At 54.5% G+C, this 19,010-nt stretch overlaps 1 long non-coding RNA gene across 7 annotated transcripts; it reads right to left on the bottom strand.

The window, feature by feature from the left end:
* Positions 1-3,423: 3,423 nt before the first annotated feature.
* LOC144248491 (uncharacterized) lies at positions 3,424-17,073 on the bottom strand. Of its 7 annotated transcripts, none has more exons than XR_014954170.1 (7): positions 16,937-17,073; positions 16,203-16,338; positions 13,170-14,550; positions 11,614-11,714; positions 4,596-5,116; positions 3,948-3,999; positions 3,424-3,690 (listed from the first exon to the last, which is right to left on the bottom strand). It is a non-coding gene; the product is annotated as an uncharacterized LOC144248491 (long non-coding RNA). The 7 variants fall into 7 exon arrangements; XR_014954168.1 differs by lacking the exon at positions 16,937-17,073 and having other exon boundaries at positions 4,596-4,742; positions 4,984-5,116; positions 16,203-16,927; XR_014954169.1 differs by lacking the exon at positions 16,937-17,073 and having other exon boundaries at positions 13,170-13,844; positions 13,923-14,550; positions 16,203-16,927.
* Positions 17,074-19,010: the final 1,937 nt, after the last annotated feature.

Raw genomic sequence — 19,010 nt, 5'->3', positions numbered from 1 at the left:
GGTCGGGCTCTATATCTCTTTTTCTTTTGCTTTTGTTGCGCGTTTCTTTTCTTTTGTATTTTTTTTTCTCTATGCCTCTCTTATCGACCCTCCCTTCCTCCCCTCCCCCACCCCCTACACCCTCCCCCCCCCCAAACCCCCCCCCCTCCCTCTCCCCCCTAGCCCTCCCCTCCCTCCCTCCCGGGCGGGCCCCCCTACTCTCCTTTCCTTGTCCTCCCTCTCTATTCCCCTACTCACCCCTACGCTACACTGTTCCTCCATCCTTTCCCTGTTCCTTCTCTCCCCAGCCGGGCTCCCCCGTGCCCCCTCTCCCTGCTCCCCCCCACGCGCTCCCGGTTCCTCCTGCCGCCTTTCCGTGATACCTTTCCCCCTCCACATATTCCGCCTCCTTCCCCAAAGCTGCCTTCAATCTTTCTCTTCCTTCACCCTGCCTTCCCCCAGCCCCCTGCACACCCCGACCTGCCCCCACCTGCCCCCTGTCCCTGTCACCCTCCCCTTGAGCGCCCCCTCTGCTCCCCTGTTCTCGTTCCCCATTCCCCTTTTCCTTCTTTCCTCGCAGCCGCGGGGCTCGGGGCGCCGCAGAATAAAGCCCAGAGGGCCGGAGCCGGCGCCCCCCGCCCTCGCTGGGGTCCCCACACGGGGCCGGAGCCGCTCTGCGGGTCCCCCCATTGCAGTCTAATACACGGCCCGACACTGCCGGGGTGCGGCTTTCCCGACATCACACTGGGGGTCGGGCTGGGGGTCGGGAGGGGGTCCTGGGGGGAGGAGGGTGGGGGGGTTAGGAAGGGCCCCCTCATTAGGAGGGGGTCCCGGGGGAGGAAGGTGGGGGGGGGGATAGGAAGGGCCCCCTCCGGAGGAGGGGGTCCGGGGGAGGGGGGCGGGGTGGAGGGGGGGGCCTTCCCCCCTCCAGCCCCGGCCCCTCCCCGGGACCCCCTCCTCCGGACCGGGGCCCGGGGGGGGTTGGGGGGTGGGGGGGGAGGGCGGGGGGGGTGGGGTGGGGTGGGAGGGGGGGCGGGGGGGGTGGGGTGGGAGGGGGGGGCGGGGTGGGAGGGGGGGGCGGGGGGGGGGGTGGGGTGGGAAGGGGGGAACGGCCGGCCATTTGGTTTTTTTTTTTTTTAAATGTCTGTTTACGGCACAGAGTGACGTGCCCCCCCTGCTCCCCCCCCCACCCCACCCCCCCCGCCCCCCCCACCCTCCCCCCCACCCCCCCCCGCCCCCCCCGCCCTCCCCCCCCACCCCCCAACCCCCCCGGGCCCCGGTCCGGAGGAGGGGGTCCCGGGGAGGGGCCGGGGCTGGAGGGGGGAAGGCCCCCCCCTCCACCCCGCCCCCCTCCCCCGGACCCCCTCCTCCGGAGGGGGCCCTTCCTATCCCCCTCCCCCCACCCTCCTCCCCCGGGACCCCCTCCTAATGAGGGGGCCCTTCCTAACCCCCCCACCCTCCTCACCCCAGGACCCCCTCCCGACCCCCAGCCCGACCCCCAGTGTGATGTCGGGAAAGCCGCACCCCGGCAGTGTCGGGCCGTGTATTGGACTGCAATGGGGGGACCCGCAGAGCGGCTCCGGCCCCGTGTGGGGACCCCAGCGAGGGCGGGGGGCGCCGGCTCCGGCCCTCTGGGCTTTATTCTGCGGCGCCCCGAGCCCCGCGGCTGCGAGGAAAGAAGGAAAAAGGGACGGGAAGAGAGGAGGCAGAGCGGGGCATGCGGGAAGGTGGGGAGGGAGGTCGGGCTGCGGAGGAAAGCGGGCGGGGAAGCGAAAGGCCGGCAGGGGGAAAGAGGGACGGGACAGAGGAGGGAGAGAGGGGGAATGGAACGGAGCAGCGGGGCAGGGACAGGTGAGGGACGAGTGGGGGGCGTCGCGTTTGGGGGAGGAGGGAGAGTGGGTTTAGGGGATAAAAAACAGAAATATGGAGAAAACGAAGGAAGGGTAGATGGTGGGACGGGAGGCCGAAATGGGACGAGAAGGAAAAGGAGGAAGACAAAGAAGGGGAATAGGAGCAGAAGGAAGGAAGAGTAGAAGGGGGCACAAAAGGGGAGCGAAAGCAGTCGGCTTTGGGGAGGACAGGAAAACGGGGGAAAGGCAGGGAAAGAAGGGGAATGGGAGCAGGAGGAAGGAAGTGTAAAGGGGGAGAAGGAGAGACGGGCGAAGCTGCGGAGCCCGCACAGAACCCACCACCCGCACCGCGCTCCGAGTGAGCAAATGGCGGCTGCAGCGATTCCCGGCACTTAAATAAGCTCGGCCCCACCCCACGCAGGTGCCCCGCGGTCCCGCGCACCTGAGCCAGCGCCGGCCCCGCCCCTGAGGCTCCGGCCCGGCCCCGCCCCTGAGGCTCCGGCCCGCCCGGGATGGAGGCGGGGCCATCGCTCCCGGCCCGCCGGGATGGGCCCGGGGCTGCCGCTTCGGCTCCCGGCGGTGCCGCCTCTGCCCCGGCGGGCGGGTCGGGGTCTCTCTCGGGCCGGAGCACCGGGGCGGCGCCGGGGCCGAGCCGGCGGCGGCGGCGATTTCCCGGGGCTGACCGAGACCGGCCGGGGCGCGGGGACCCCCGTGCCGCCCCAGCACCCCCAAACCCCGCCGCTCCCCGCCGTGCCAGGGAATTTTCTTTTTCCCGGTGCAGGCCGAGACATTTCTGTGAGGAAACTCAGAACTCAGGGGTACGGGGTCTGAGGGGAGAGAAGAGATTCTGGTATAAATCCAAAACGCGTTGTGAAAAACAACATGGAACGGCTCATTTGCTCTCCCAGCCCGATTTCTGTGTGACCGTCTGTGATTCCAGCTGCTCCGCTGGCACTGGCAGCCTGCGGGGCTCTAAGGACTTGCCAAGTGCCCAGCACGACAGAAAAGAACGGGAGAACTCCCCGGCTCTGGCAGCGGAGCCTCTCGGCAGTGTCCCGAAAGCCCCGCAGTGCCAGCATCTCTGCATGGAAGCTGAGGGGCTCCAGCGCAGCCCCTCTGCAGCGTTCCTCTGCAGCTGGCACTGCCCAGCGCCCCTGACCAGGGTTTGGGGTCCCTGCACAGCCCCCGGCGCAGCCCCCTGGCTTCTTCCAGTTCCCTTCAGCCAGGATGATTTTCTCGGGGGTAGGAGCACCCAAAGCCAGCGGAACTGGCCTCAGCCACTTTCCGTGGGATCTCTCCTCTTCCTTCCTCACCAAATTCCCACTGTCAAAACCCAGCTTGAGGCACAGATCCCCATCCCCTCAATCTCTCCAAGGAATTGGGCTCGGATTTCCCAATCCAGCAGGGCAGAAATGCTCTTGTCCTTACTGTACATCCTAATTGCAGTAATGGCTCAAGAAATAATTGAAAGAAATTAAAGGAATGAAGAGAAATTAAATAAGAGCTGCCAGCTCCAACTAAGGGATGTTCAAACCCCTTACCAACAATTTGCTTTAATTAACCGACTCAAACAAAGTAATTAACACCACATTGATACAGTATGATTCTTTTTAATCGAGTTATAGATAAATATTGCAGAATGTAAAAACCTTTGTAAATCCAGAAACTCTTTCAAGAGAGAGACAGGGCACAGCTGCAGAGAGTCTTGGGGAGTTCAGGGGAAAAACCCCAAAGTTTTCAGTGTTTAGCATCTCCCACCCTGTCGTCACTGACAGCAAACACGGCTTCAGCCTCAGGAAAACACGGAGAGTCAGGGATTTTACAGATCCTGGTCTCACCTCAGCCTCTCAGCAGGTACAGTCTGCAGGGAGAGGGAAGAAAAAGGGTCAGAATGGACAGCCTACTTCCAGAAAATCATCACCATTCATAAAGCACTAAGCAGAGCTGTAAGAACTTCCCCAAAGGTTCACTTCCCTGCGGACTGAGGGCTCTCAGTTGAAGCACAGGCTGGACCTGCCAGGGACAGACTCCAGGAACCCCAGAAGTAAAAGCCACTGGGCCAATTCCATAAAACATTCCAAAATCAGGCTCCTAGGATGTGACCATCTCCTCTCTCACCTGGAGGTGGAAGCACAAGGAATGATCTTCCCTCCTGTGGGTTTTCTGGGATCTGCAGTGAACCGCAGGGGGAAGAAAACAAAGCCTGAATGTTTCGCACGACTGGAACAGAAAAGTGGGGAAAAGGGAGGCAGGGGCACTGCTGGGGTGATAACTGGGATCCAGCCTCTCCACACCAATGGAAGCAGAGACTGAGTGACAGAGCCTTTGGGACCACTTTGCTGGGATTCATAGGAAAACGGGTGAGTTTTATTTTGGCAGTAAAGCCAAGCTGCTTCTCACCTCATCAGCCGGGTACAGCAGCAGCACCCGCAGGAACCTGGCCAGGTGGCTCTGCCTGGCAGAGGGCTCCCCACTTCCTGGGAATTGTGTGCTACGGGGCTGTGCCACTGGCCATTAAAACAGTTCCCACCTGGCCCTTCACAAAGGCAAGGTGCTTTTTCCATACAGCAAATGGTTTTTGAATTAAGAAGGTAACACTGGTAATACTCAACTGGAGAAGAAAAAAGTGAGAGCTGTAAAATTTTCCTACGCCAGGCAAAAAAGAAAGCCAAATTAAAACCAAAACAAAAACTAACATAACAATGAAAAAAACAAACCATATCAAGCATGCTTCAAGAGAGTTTAAATCTGAATGAAGTAACTTACTTAGAAGCTTGAAAAGCTGCAATGCTGCAAAAATCTAATGCTGCAAAAAAAAAGGTGCCTTCCCATCCAAACCCATCTGGAATTCCACAATTCTGTGAACAGCTCCGGGCAGAAGGACTAGATTTCCATTGTGGTTCGAAAATGCTGCTGCAAGAACACGAAGAGAGATTTCATATACTGTTAAAGTGGCACAACCACATCAAAAATTACGTTTGGAGGTAAAGTGGCAACTCTGCAATTCCAGCTTCTGATACCAAGGACACACGGAGGGCTGAAACCTGGAGGTCCTTACATGACAGGATTTCTAGATTTCTAGAGTTACCCATCCCCAGTTTGCTGCTTAGGGTTAGAAAAGGTGGAATTCTGTTCTTAAGGGGTTACCACATACCATCAACGTGAGAGACGGGGATGCTGATGTTTGATCAGAGTCCTGGAGCAGCCTGGAGCACGCTGGCTTCCCGAACCAGGTCTGCTGCCTTGTCTGTGTAGGGGTAGGGCTTTGTCCTCAGCCTCAGCAGGATCTGTCAGCAAAGGAGGAGAGAAAAGTAGAGTGCACCGGCTCCCAAGTGTGGGGTACCATGTGCTGCTAAGGAAGACCACGTGCTGAAAGTGGTTGGAAGCCGGGTGGGTTTTGGGAGGACAAATTCCATATTACTTCTGCAGGATTCTGTCTACAGTTCCTGCTCTACAAACCAAATACATCAAACGACAACAACAAACAAACAAAAAAACACCACATTAAATCAACAACAACAAAATAATTACTCCTACCTCAATAACCCCATACTGCCCCAAACCATTCCAAGGAGGGCGGCAGGAGGGGCTGGCAAAGGCAGGGCCCCGCCGGGCCCCCCTCGCCGCTGCCATCCTTCTCCAGCGCCGCCGCTGAGCCGCCTTCAGCCCAAAACCCACCCAAAAATACCCCAAAATCGTCCTAAATGCCCCCAAAAAACCCACCCAAAACTACCCAAACCCTCCTAAAAATATCCAAAAAACTCACCATAAAATGCCTCAAAACCAACCCAAAACCGTCCCAAAAATATCCCAAAAAATCCACCCAAAAATACCCTAAAACCCACCAAAGAATACCCCAAAGCCCTCCCGAGAATACCCGAAAACCCTGCCCATAAACACCCTGAAACCCCAAATTAACCACTCTGAACCCCAAAATATCCCTGAGCTCCCCATACCCCAAAATTTCCTTCCCAAACCCCAAATTCCCCCCCGACCCCCAAAATTCACTTCTGGGTCTCGTCCTCGGGGGCCGGCGGCTGCCGGGGCCCCCCCAGGCCCGCGGGCGGCGCCCCCAAACCCGGGGGGAGTTCGGGGTCCGAGTCGGGGTCGTCCTCATGAGCCACCAGCCTGGGGACCCAAAAACCGGGGGGAACCCCGAATCGGGGGGGGACCCAAAATTGGAGGGGGTCCTGGGGGGTTCTAGAAGGTTTTTGGGGCATCCCAGGAGGACTTTTGGGGTCTCAGGGGGTTTTGGGGGTCCCAGGAGGAATTTCAGGGGTCCTAAAGGGAAATTTGGAGGTCACAGGGGGAGTTTTGGGGTCCCAAAGAGAATTTTGGGCGTCCCAGGGAGGGCTTTGGAGTCCTGGGGAGAATTTTGGAGGTTTCAGGGGGTTTTTGGGAGGAATTTTGGGGGTCCTGGGGGGGGGGGGTTGGGGTCCTGAAGGGAATTTTGGGGGTCTCAGGGGGTTTTTGAGGGTCCCAGGGGGATTTTTGGGGCTTCTGAAGGGAATTTTTGGGTTCCCGAGGCTGTTTTTGGTGATCCCGGGGCTGTTTTGGGGGGATCCCGCCGGGTATTTTTGGGGGTCCCGGGAGTGTTCTTGGGGTCCCCCCTCACCAGTCCATGGCCGGCTCCACTCCCCGGTTCCCGGTCAGCGCCAGCGCCTTCGCCCTGCGGGACCGGGGGGCTCCCGGTTATTTTTGGGGGGTCCCAGAGGGTTCTGAGGGGTCCCGGGGGGTTTTTTGGGGGTCCCGGTGGAGTTTTGGGGGTCCCGAGGGCTCCGGGGCCTGTCCGTGTGTCCCGCCCCCCCCCAATCCCATTCCCGGTGCCGGGTCCCCTCCGGCTGCTCCCGCCCGCCCTCCCCCGCTGTCCCCCCGGTGCCGCCGCCCTCAGCGCGCCGGGCCCCGAATCCCACCTCCAGCAGCGCCTCCAGAGCCGCCCGAGCTCGGTCCCACCGCCCGCCGCCATCACGGCGGCGCCGGGCTCCCGACACGTGCGGGACGGCGGCCGGCGAGGGACAGAAAGGCACAAAGCGTTCCGGTACGGACGGCGGCCGGAACGGGACAGAAAGCCTCCCTCGCCGCTGCCATCCTAATCCGGCGCCGCCGCGGAGCCGCCTCCAGCCCTCCCCTCACTCACAGACACCGCCCCGCTCGCCGCTCGCTGCCGCCCCTCGCCCCTCCCGCCGGTTTTGCCGGGCGCTGGCTGGGGGGGCTGCAGTACCGCCCTGTGCCCACAAGGCGGCAGCACTTTTCAAGCGAGTCTGCGCCAAGCCACTCGCAAGAGGGAGGCCGCGGGCGGCCGGGCTGCAGTACCGCCCTTTGTCCACAAGGCGGCAGCACTTTTCAAGCGAGTCCGCGCCAAGCCACTCCCAAGAGGGCGGCCGTGGGTGGTGGGGCCACAGTACCGCCCTGTGTTCACAAGGCGGCAGCACTTTTCAAGCGAGTCTGCGCCAAGCCACTCGCAAGAGGGCGGCCGTGGGTGGCGGGGCTGCAGTACCGCCCTGTGCCCACAAAGCGGCAGCACTTTTCAAGCGAGTCCGCGCCAAGCCGCTCCCAAGAGGGCGGCCGGGCTGCAGTACCGCCCTTTGTCCACAAGGCGGCAGCACTTTTCAAGCGAGTCCGTGCCTAGCCGCTCCCAAGAAGGCAGCCGGGCTGCAGTACCGCCCTGTGCCCACAAGGCGGCAGCACTTTTCAAGCGAGTCCGCGCCAAGCCACTCGGTGGTTTTGCCGGGCACTGGCTGGGGGGCTGCAGTACCGCTCTCTGCCCACACGGCGGCAGCACCGCGCCGTCCCCGCCGGCACGGCCTCGGCAGCGAACGCCCCAAAGCGTCCGCGCGGGAAAGAACGGAACAAAAAGCCTGCCTGCGACCCGACAGGAACCGAAAGAAAAAAGCTTTCCTCTTAAGCTGCATTTCAATATGCTTTATTTTTCTATTTTTCATATTTATATTCACATTCGGATTTGTAATGGATATTGATGGAAAATTATATTTTCATAATTTCTTACATTTATTCCTATTATATTTTATTTCAGATTTTTATACGTATCTTAATAGGTATCAGTAGAAGTCAGGGGAGGGTGTGTGGCTGGGGGCGGGGCCAGGGGAGGGGGTAAGGACGGGGTGGGGGTTAGGGGGAGGGGGTCAGCATTGGGGGCGTGGTTAGGGGCGGGGTCAGGGTGTGGGGGAGGGGGTGGAGGGTGGGTCAGGGAAGGGGTTAGGGTAGAGGGAGGATTCAGGGTGGGGGTGTGGCTACCAGACAGACCCCTCCCCTACCCAAAAAGATTGTCAGGCGCAGCAGTAGAAAATTTGATGCTACCAGGGAGTAAAAATTTTTATTTTTACTTTGATGCTCCCAGGGAGTAGAAATTTTTATTTTTAAAGTTGTTTTCTTTTTTTACTTCCTCGGAGCACAGTATTTTCTACTCCTGCTTTTTTATTCTAAGTACAGAAAGGAAAAAAAAGAGAGAAAGAGAAGGAGACAGTGAGAAGAAGAGGAGAGAGTGATAAGGAGAGAGAGAGGGAGAAGAAGAAAAGGAGAGAGCAGGAAGAGGAGAGAGTAAGGAAAAAGAGAGATGAAGAAGACAAGAGAGTGAGAAGAAAAAGAGGAGAGAGGAGGAAGAGGAGTGAGAAGAAAGGGAGAGAGATGAAGAAGAGTGTGAGAAGGACAGGAGAGAGCAAGAAGAAGAGGAAAGCGTGAGAGGAAGAAGAGAGTGTGAGAAGGAAAGGAGAGAGTGACAAGAGGAAGAGAGAGGAGGAAGAGGAGTAAGTGAGAGGAAGAAGAGGAGAGAGGAGGAAGATGAGAGAGAGGAGAGAGTGAGAAGGAGAGAGTGAGATGAAGAGGAGAGAGTGAGAAGTGGAGAGAGTGGGAGGAAGAAGTGAGAAGAAGAAGAAAGGAGGAAGAAGAGAGAGGAGGAAGAGGAGAAAGTGAGAGGAAGAAGAGGAGACGGAGAGGAGGAAGAGGAGAGAGAAGAAGAATAGGAGAGAGGAGGAAGAGCAGCGAGTGCGAAGGAGGAGAGAAGAGGAAGAGGAAAGAGAGAGAAGGAAAGGAGAGAGTGAGATGAAGAGAGTGTGAGAAGAAGAGGACAGAGTGAGAAGAGAGAGTGAGAAGAAGAGGAGAGAGGAGAAAGAGGAGAGAGTGAGAAGAAAAGGAGAGATGAAGAGAGTGTGAGAAGAAGAAGAGAGGAGAGAGTGACAAGAGGAAGAGAGGAGGAAGAGGAGTGAGAGGAAGAAAAGGAGAGAGAGAGGAGGAAGATAAGAGAGAGAAGGAGAGTGAGAAGAAGAGGAGAGAGAAGGAAGAGGAGAGAGGAGGAAGAGGAGAGAGGAGGAAGAGGAGAGAGGAGGAAGAGGAGAGAGGAGAGAGGAGGAAGAGGAGAGAGGAGGAGAAAAGGAGAGAGATGAAGAAGAGAGTGTGAGAAGAGGAGAGAGTGAGAAGAAGAGGAGAGAGTGAGAAGAGAGAGGAGGAAGAAGTGAGAGGAGGAAGAGGAGAAAGTGAGGAGAGGAGGAAGAGACTGAGAAGAAAAGGAGAAAGATGAAGAAGAGAGTGAGAAGAAGAGGAGAGCGTGAGAAGAAGAAAAGAGAGTGAGAACAAGAAGAGGAGAGGAAGAGGAGAAAGTGAGAAAAGGAGAGAGGAGGAAGAGGAGCAAGTGAGAAGGAGAGAGTGAGATGAAAAGGAGAGTGTGAGAAGAAGAGAGAGTGAGATGAAGAAGAGGAGAGTGAGAGGAGAGAGTAAGATGAAGAGGAGAGAGTCAGAGGAAGAAGAAAGAGGAGGAAGAAGAGAAAGTGAGAAGAAGAGGAGAGGAAAAGGAGAGAGAGAGGAGGAAAAGGAGAGAGAGAAGGAGAGGTGAGAAGTGGAGAGAGTGAGGAAGAAGAAGAGAGAGGAAGAAGAGGAGAAAGTGAGGAGAAAGGAGGAAGAGGACAGAGTGAGAAGAAAAGGGGAGAGTGAGATGAAGAAGAGGAGAGGGTGAGAAGAATAAGAGGAGAGAGTGAGAGGAAGAAGAGGAGAGAGGAGGAAGAGGACAGAGTGAGGAGAAAAGGAGAGAGAGATGAAGAGAGTGTGAGAAGAGGAGAGAGTGTGAGGAGAGAGTGTGAGAAGAGGACAGAGTGAGAAGAAGAGAGAACTAGAAGAGGAGAGAGGAAGAAGAGGAGAGGAGGAAGAGGAGAAAGTGAGGAGAGAGGAGGAAGAGGAGCGAGTGAGAAGGAGAGAGTGAGATGAAGAAAAGGAGAGTGTGAGAAGAAGAGGAGAGTGAAAGGAGAGAGTAAGAAGAAGAGGAGAGTGTCAGAGGAAGAAGAAAGAGGAGGAAGAGGAGAAAGTGAGAAGAGGAGAGGAGGAAGAGGAGTGAGAAGAAAAGGAGAGAGCGAGAAGAAGAGGAGAGAGAGTGAGAAGAAGAGGAGAGAGGAGGAAGAGGAGTGAGGAGAGAGGAGGAAGAGGAGTGAGGAGAGAGGAGGAAGAGGAGTGAGAAGAAGAGGAGAGAGCGAGGAGAAGACGAGGATAGTGAGAGGAAGAAGAAGAGAGAAGAAGAGAGCAAGAAGAAAGAGTGAGAAGAAGAAAAGGAAGAGAGTAAGAAGAAAACAGAGCAAGAAAAATAAAAGAGAGATAAAAAGAAAAACTAAAAAAGTCAGATTGGAAAGAGAAAGGCAAAAGAAAGGAGGGGTAAGGAGAAAAAGAGTGAAAGACAAACAGAAAAGGAAGCACTTGAAATGAAAGAGAAAAGCAAATAGAGAGACAAGAAAAAGAAGAAATAGAGCTGAAAACCTACAGGAAAACAAATGGAGAGACTGAACACAAGGTAGGGTTCAAGAGAGAAAGAAATAGAGAGTTAGACAAAAAAGTTAAAGTTGGACAGAAAAGGAAAAAGGGTCAGAGACAAAGACAATGATAGCAAGTGTTAGAAAGACAAAGGCTGACAAAGAAAAAAAAAAGAAGAAAACATAGTGAAACCTAGATTGAAAGAGACAGACAAAGAGACATGGGGAAATACATGTAGAGGAATGGAAGAAAATAGGGTGAGAAGGAAATAGGGTTAGAGAAACATAGAGATGTGTTAGAAATGGAAACAAAGGAAAACACAGCCAGAGACAAAGAGTTACACATGGAAGGATAAAGTGAGGAATAGACTAAAGAGGAAAGTAAGAGGCAAAGGGAGAAAAAGGGTGAAAATGATAGGACTCAACCACACCAAAGAAAGACAGGAGATGAATGGTGGGCAGGGCAGAGGGTAAGAGGCATCATTATTAGGGCTGATTAATCTTTATTCCCTTAAACTTCAGCAATACACAGGGAAACAATGCATACAAATGCAAGTACAGAGACAAATACAACAAAGAATACATCATACCTAGGCACACAAGTACAAGTCCAATTTACATACAGCAAAATACATCAAAAGACAGGAACAACTGCAAAGACAGAACAATATAATGTACTACAAGCCAAATACATATTGACACAATATAACCGTGTCTCCATTTCAGAAAAGTCCACAACGCTTTTATTGTTATGACGCACCCGGAACAAAAACGGCGCAAAACGCTCCGCCGACGTGCACGCCCCCTTCGCGTTACGCACAAACTCACATTCACGGCAACTCGCTCCGGAGACTCCCAAAAAATCCTCCTGCCTGATGAAAACCCCCCCTGAAAGGCAAAGGCCATACACACAAGGTTGTATCTGCTCCACACACACACACAGCTGCAGACACAAGCACACACAAACTCTCACAGACAGACACAGACAGTCACACTCTCACACATTCTTCTGCTGACACGCTGGCTGCCACCCTTACGTGAAACGCTGCACTGAAGAATATGCTTAAACGCTTCTTCTGACCGCAGGACCTCCATGTCAAATGGTAGATTCCAGGAAATTCTGTAGGGACCCGGGGACCTACGAGACAAGGGGAGGCGGTCAGTGACTGACTATCTGAGAGCTAGGAGCTATACCAACTCTGGGCCCATCAGTGTTGTACCCCAAACCCCGTAGAGAACAGATGAACGGCAAAGCTTTATAACTGCTCTACCTGAGCGTGACTACTTGCCCGGGCAAGGCAGCTCCGATCATAATTGCCACAACAGAGGTGCATACAACATAAGCCAACGTAGGTACATACAGTATAAGCACAAACAACATAAGGCAACGTAGGTACATACAGTATAAGCACAAACAACATAAGCCAACGTAGGTACGTACAGTATAAGCACAAACAACATAAACCAACGTTAGGTACATACAGTATAAGCACAAACAACATAAGGCAACGTAGGTACATACAGTATAAGCACAAACAACATAAGCCAACGTAGGTACATACAGTATAAGCACAAACAACATAAGCCAACGTAGGTACGTACAGTATAAGCACAAACAACATAAGCCAACGTAGGTACATACAGTGTAAGCACAAACAATATAAGCTAACATAGGTAGGCGCAACATACGCACATACAATAGAAGCAGACACAGGTAGGTGCATCATAAGTGCATACAACGTAAGCTGACAGAGATACAAGATAAGTGAGGACTTGATATAATTCTCCAGAAGACTAATTTTTGAGCCCTATATCCTTTGAGAAGGCAGATGCTACGGAACTACTGTGGTCAGGTGATGAGGGGCTAATAAGCTCCGTACGGAAGTCCATGAGAAGGGCTACCAAAACTGAGAATGAAGATGGATGAGAACATCTCGTGTACATCGTCCGGACCCAAAAAGTGAATATGTAAAAATGCCAGAATAATTGATATCCGGGAAGGTACGTGAGCAAAATATGGCCAATACGGCACAAAATGATGTTGCTAAAGCATGGAGATGTAACAAAGGCCTATGACACAGACAACGTGACACGGACACAGACAACGTGACACGGACACAAGTGGAAACTGCCTGGCAATTTCACCTTATGGACCCAAGATTCCTAGCCCAAGATGAGCCATGGGCTGATGATGCCAAAGAAAAGAAAGCCCTAGGGCAGTAGCACTTGATGATGACATGCAACTCCTTTCAAGATGTTAGTGCCAAAGCACTTAAGAGGAAGCCTAAGAAGCTCAGTAGGCCTAGAGAAGGAAATGACTACAGGGTGACTGTAGCTATAGCTCCAGACATGAAGGCGGGCTCCTATGGTGAAAAGATCCACGACAACGTCAAGAGTCAAAGAAGGCCGCCGATGCGAACGTCACAAGAACCAGAGAGGGATCGGAACTGCCCTGCCCAGCGAAGACTCTGGGGGGGCTGAGGAGAAACCCTCTCCCTTTGCTCCCGAGGGGCCCGTCCCACTATGGGCCTATTCTCCAAGCTAACATCAAATAGCCTCCTGTGATAGTAAAGGTTTTCCCCCCATCTCCCACCTACTGGCCCCAGCACTTGGCTTTTGCAAGACAACCGGATGGAATCCAATGTCAGTTGGATGTGGACGGCGAGACGTTCTCTGCATCAGCTTCGGTGCTGCCGTTTCCAAACTTCAGCTACGCTCCTCCTCAGGGTACCTAAGACAAAACAGAAAATGCAACTAGTGCCCACGAAAAGAGGAATCCCCGAAACTCCGACACACCGCTGCCCCGGCTCACCTGAAGTCTCAATTTGACTCCACAAGCTGCCTGGAGGATACCTGAAAAACAAAAGGGTACACACTTAGCATGCTGCTGCATAAGGGTCACCTGTGAGTCACTGTGCCAAAATGCCAACTCACCCGCTCGCCTCTGTTCCTTCACACAGCTAGGGCAGCGACAGCACCTGCAAAAAAACAAAGCAAAACAACCCACACTGAGATACTGTGAAAACAACATCCCCCTGACCTGAAAAGCACACCCACCCAGACCTTACGCTTGCACCCACCTGGCCTTGGACATCCAGACATCCGGACCAGAGACATCTTGCAAGATGACTGCCTAAAATAAAACAAAGTAACCAAGAGTGGATGCTTACAATTGCACCAAAACCTGAAACCTGAGCAAGAACAACTCCTTCTGTCCACTGCTCACCTGGCACACAGGGCCTTGACTGCTGCTATCTGCCTGGACCTCCTAAAAATAAAGGCAAAGAACACTGCTGTAACATGGTCACTATTTAGGCTTCCCCTGAAAATGCAAACAATGACTGACCCGATCATGGGAAAACCCTCACCCAGGACTGGGGCTCTCTGCCACTGATCTGAACTGTCTGCATCTGAAAGGAAGTTAGGACTAGTGTCAAATGGCTGCAGGACAACTTAACAGCACCAAACATGTTATGTCAATCTCCTCATACAATCTAGAGCCCAACTACACCCTGCAAATTACAAATTTCAAGTCCCCAGGACTTGTGCTATTACAGGCTATGCAGCAGGGCAGAGCAGCTGTGGGACAAATACGTGCAGACACCCGTGACACAGGACAGGGAGAGAGAGCTTTTGAGGAGAAGAAAGGACCGAGAGACCCAAAGAACACAGAGTGCACCAGAGACAAGTGACAGGACACACACCAGAACTGCTCTGCCCTGAGCACCTCAGCACTGTGATCAAAACAGACACTTTCCCTTTAGCTGGTCTAAGGGGACACTTCTTGCACATCCCTGCCCCCAAAGCTGATTCAAAAGGCCCTCCCAGCACCCCACTTTCACCCCCTCTGTGGGCCTTAGCCCTCCACTTATCTCTCTGGCATCTGGGGATGAGAATCCACGTCGCGTGCCAATGGAGGCTGCCTCGCCTGCGGGGAATGTCCTATGGTCACCGGGCTGTGGTCCCGTGCTCAGCTACAATCGAGAACACCAAACATCACTGCATGATCTTAGCTGCACAGCAGCCACAACCCAGCAATTCTGCTGCTCACCATTATTCTCCTGAGAACGCCGGGCAAATAATCCACTTTGCTGTGTTGTGCCAAAAACACGCCCGGCCCTTAACAGGGAGAGACCCTGTCAGGCACCGCCTCAGAGAAGAACCGAGCTGTACTGGGGGGACACACCCAGCCAACGTGTACAAGTTAAACAGAATTTTCTCTCAGAACTGGGACTTTCAGCACCCCCCAGGTGCTACTCGACTGCCACAGACACACAGAGGGCTTCGTGAGGCGCTCTGGGGTTGGCCAGTCCTGCTCCAAGCTCTGCTGATGCCTCTGTGGTTTTAACGCTGTCCTCAAGGAGGTGGTAGAACCTCACAGTATTTGCCCCTGGAGCTTAATTTCTGAAGTTTTCTTTGGGAAACACATCCACTTCCTACTTAACAATGCAGTCCCCTCTCCTGCTCTCGGGAAGAGCTGCCCACAGGCATGGGAACCACCTCTCCTCTCCTCTGCCCTTAAAACACTGTGTTACTGAGGCCAACTACTTCCAGACCAAGACTGTCCATGCAGGGACAGTGTCTCTTCTCTTTAGGGTCAGGGAAAAAGGGCAGAAGCACCCACAGAGATTCACTGCCCCTCTTGAGCACAAAGCATCGTGAATCTGCACCTCCTTCTGCTTGCAGGGAAGATAATAAAATATATTTTATTTAATATTATATTATATTTAATATTAATTATAGTTAATATTATAATAAAGATAATAAAAAATATAAAAGGGAGCCCTACAAACTGACATCAGGAACCTGGACTGGTGAGTTTTCTTTCCCAGGGAAAATGGCCTGTGATTGTGCCCAGAGCTCCTTGGGTCTTAGGGTGAGGCTGACTGGAAATAATCCGAATATTAAAGGATATATTCAGACCCCAGCTGCCCCCCCCCCCCAAACTTGTGCTTTTCTGACAGTGCCAAGGGAGCCCTTCAAACTGACGCCAGGAACCTGGGCTGCTGAATTTGCTTTCACCAAGTAGATATCCCTCATTTATTCACAGGGCCCTGCAATGCCCCTGGGTTGTCAGGTCCTAAATTTCCTTTTGCCTCCTCAATGTCAAAACAGCGCAGGATTTCTCCCAGTCCAAATCTCCCATCCCCAAGTACTCAGGGTTTTTTATTTCTTACCAAATACCTGTTGCAAACTGACAGTACAAAGCTTGGGGCTTGATATTTTCTGTGCTGGATTTCACCTCAAGAAATCTGCCACCATAAAACCCTAACCACAACCACTTCGCTTTGCTCACAAATCACAACCTTCAGACCAGCATTATGGCACCTTACCCACTGGCCCTCCACTGGCACCTTCCCAAAGCATTCCAGTACATTCCAGTAGTACTCTGCATTTTCAGTGGGCATCCTGTCAGACCCACATCCTGACACTAAAAATGCACCAAGGAATTCTACAATAGCCATTAGGAAGGCATAACAATTCTCTAAAAGTCACCAGAGAAAGCCTTCAAAATTCCCCTAAATATTCCTAATAGCCCTGCAAAAAAAAAACAAACACTCAAGGAAGCCTGCTCAGCCTCCAAACCCCTTCCTGTTGCTCTCTAGCCCACAGATGTCATCCCTACCTTTTAGCAGCGGGTCCTGTTGTCCTCTGAGGGTTCTGGCGTTGTCCTGGTGCGAGGGTCGCTGCCCTGTCCCACTGGGAGGCTTCCGGTGTGGTCTCGCTGTCAGGCTTGCTATGCTGTGCTGCTGTTGTTGGGGCTGAAAAGGGAAAAGGCTGCTTAGGGTGAGGTACGGGTGGCGTGAGGGGTGCCGTACCTGTACCCTAACTTGCCTCCTAAGCTGTACCCTGTAGCCCTGATCTCCACTGGACTGTCCAGCCCTCAAGGCCTCACCCTTTACCCCTGACCCCTCCCTCTGCCCCCCAGCCCTCAGGCTCTGGCTGTCACCCTCAAGCCCCCTCTCAGCTGCCCCTCAGCTCCTGTGTGCCACCCTTAATCCCTCTCCTCTGCCCCTCAGCCCCCAGCTTCTCTGTGTCACCCTCCAGCTGCCCCTGCCCCCCTCAGCATCTCTCTGTGTCACCCACTGTCCCCTCCCCTGTTCCCCCCTCAGCTCCCAGCCTCTGTCACCCTCAAGGCCCCACAGTGCCCCTCAAGCTGCCCCTCAGCCTCTATGCCATGAAAAGACCCTAAAACCCCATAAAAATGCGCTAAAAAAACCCCACATCTTCAAAATGCCTTAAAACCCCCACAAAAACATAAAAATAGCCTCAGAACGCCCTTAAAATACAATAAAAATACCCTACTTTAAGACACCCCTAAAAGCCCCCAAAGAAGCTTTTAAAAAAAAAAATTCCTACATATTCCTAAGAGCCCTTAGAACAGCTCCATAATCCTTAAAACACATCGATAAGACCCTAAAAACCAGCGCAGCGAGGGAGGCTGGAAGATGCGGAGCCGCGCTCCCGGCCCCGGGCGCAGCGCGGCTCCGGCAGGAAAGCGGCTCCTCCGGCAGGCAGAGGCGGCGCCGCGCCGGCAGACCCCCGCCCGCTGCCCCCGGCCCGGCGGGGCCGGCACCGGGCCCGGGGGGCCCCGGCGGCGCCCGAGCCCCGCGCCCGGAGCGGACGGAGCGGCGGCACCGGCCGGCACCGGCGCGGCGCCCGCGCCGCCTCCCCCGCCCGCCGGCCCGGCCAAAGCTCCGCTCGGCTCCGCACGGCTCGCACCGGCGCGGCTCCGGCGGGCCCGCGGCAGCCCAGCCGCGCCCAGCTCCCCTTCCGCCCCGGCCAGCCCCGGCACTGCCGGCAGGGCTCCGCGCCGCACCCTTCGCTGCCGGGCCGGGGGCAGAAGAAGCGCCCCGAATGCAGCGGCACAGCCCGACCCCCGCCCTGCCAGCGCTGCCACGGCTGCAGCTCCCTTCCTCTGCAGCCCCGACTCTGACGCCACGCTCCGGCGCTCACCTCACCCCAACAAGGGAAAAGAAACGTAGGCTTCCCTTCAATCGCGTCCTCTAGAAGAGAAGAAAAGAAGCGCCTTGCCTCAAACCATGGCAAAAGGGGGCTTTTTACCTCAGTCCAAACCCCTTAAAAGGGGGGACAACAGGACTGCCCCCTCCAATTCAACCTCAGGATGACGAAATTTCAAAGGGAAAGGGGAAAAGTCCCCGCTACAAAGGCGCACCGGCTCACCTCCTTGGCTGCTGCTTCTCGACACAAAGATTTGTCCCTCGGCTCCACCTTTGAGCAATGCTCCACGTATCCAGGTGGGGATCCAGGTGGGGATCCAGGTGATTCCCCAGACCCTGTCCGAAGCGCCCACCGTCCTTCCAGGAGACAGCCCCGGGAGCCCCCCAAAAACTCCTCTCCTCCAGCAGCTCCGTGCAAAAGAGATGTGAGGAAAACCCCCTAAATCAGCCACCGAAGGAGCCGCCCCCTCATCATCCTCACAGCTCACACCTGGGGCTGCTGTGAGCCCTCCACATCCTCACAGCTCACACCTGCTGCTGTTGCCACTCTCCAACAGCGTCTCTCCATCTCCAGCACGCATCCCAATTCTCACAGACACAGATCCAACAGAAATCTGCTACGGGTGTCTACTTTTCTTAATCCATCTGATTACACAATTAAAAAACATATACACCAAACATCCTGATCCAGTTTCAGTCACAAGCCCAGCCCCAGCATCCATGTCAGAGGCATAAAGGGATGTGGCGGCAAGAACCCCACAGTCCCTGTGCCAGCCCTTCGGATCCTATGGAGTGTGCAGCCCCCTTTCCCAGCCCTGCAGTGATTACAGCAGCCGCCCTACAAATCCCCTTTCCCAGCCCCAGTGATTTCAGCTCTTCACCCACAAGCTTTATTTAACTGCCAGCTCTCTTCGTTAGCTCCAGCTGTGCCTTTCTCCATCTTCAGCGTGCAGGATCTTGGCCTTGGCTGCAGCTCTGCAACACTTCAGCTCGTGCCCCAGGGTGTCTAAGCCCACCCCACCATCAATATCCCAGTTCCGAAGTGATTTCAGCTGCCACCCACCAATGCCCAGCCACTGTGCCTAGCCTATATTATTTCAATTCAAAGCCCAGAACCCCGCTCTCAGCAATAGAATTCTTTTTCCATTTTCAGACACAATCCCAGCCTCACAGTGACTTTGCCCCCAGCCCCACAGGTGCCGTCGCAGACCGAGAACATATCCCTGCATTGCCGGGATTTTCAGGCGCAATCTTAGAGCCCCCACGTGCGCACTACACATCCTGTTCTAGTTTCAGTCACAAGCCCAGCCCCAGCATCCATGTCAGAGGCATAAAAGGGATGTGGCAGCAAGAACCCCACAGTCCCTGTGCCAGCCCTTCGGATCCTATGGAGTGTGCAGCCCCCTTTCCCAGCCCTGCAGTGATTACAGCAGCCACCCTACAAATCCCCTTTCCCAGCCCCAGTGATTTCA

This window comes from Lonchura striata, chromosome 3, assembly GCF_050655825.1.
Source record: "Lonchura striata isolate lonStrDom1 chromosome 3, ASM5065582v1, whole genome shotgun sequence".
Taxonomy (NCBI): domain Eukaryota; kingdom Metazoa; phylum Chordata; class Aves; order Passeriformes; family Estrildidae; genus Lonchura; species Lonchura striata.
This window is presented reverse-complemented; position numbering and strand designations above follow the sequence as displayed.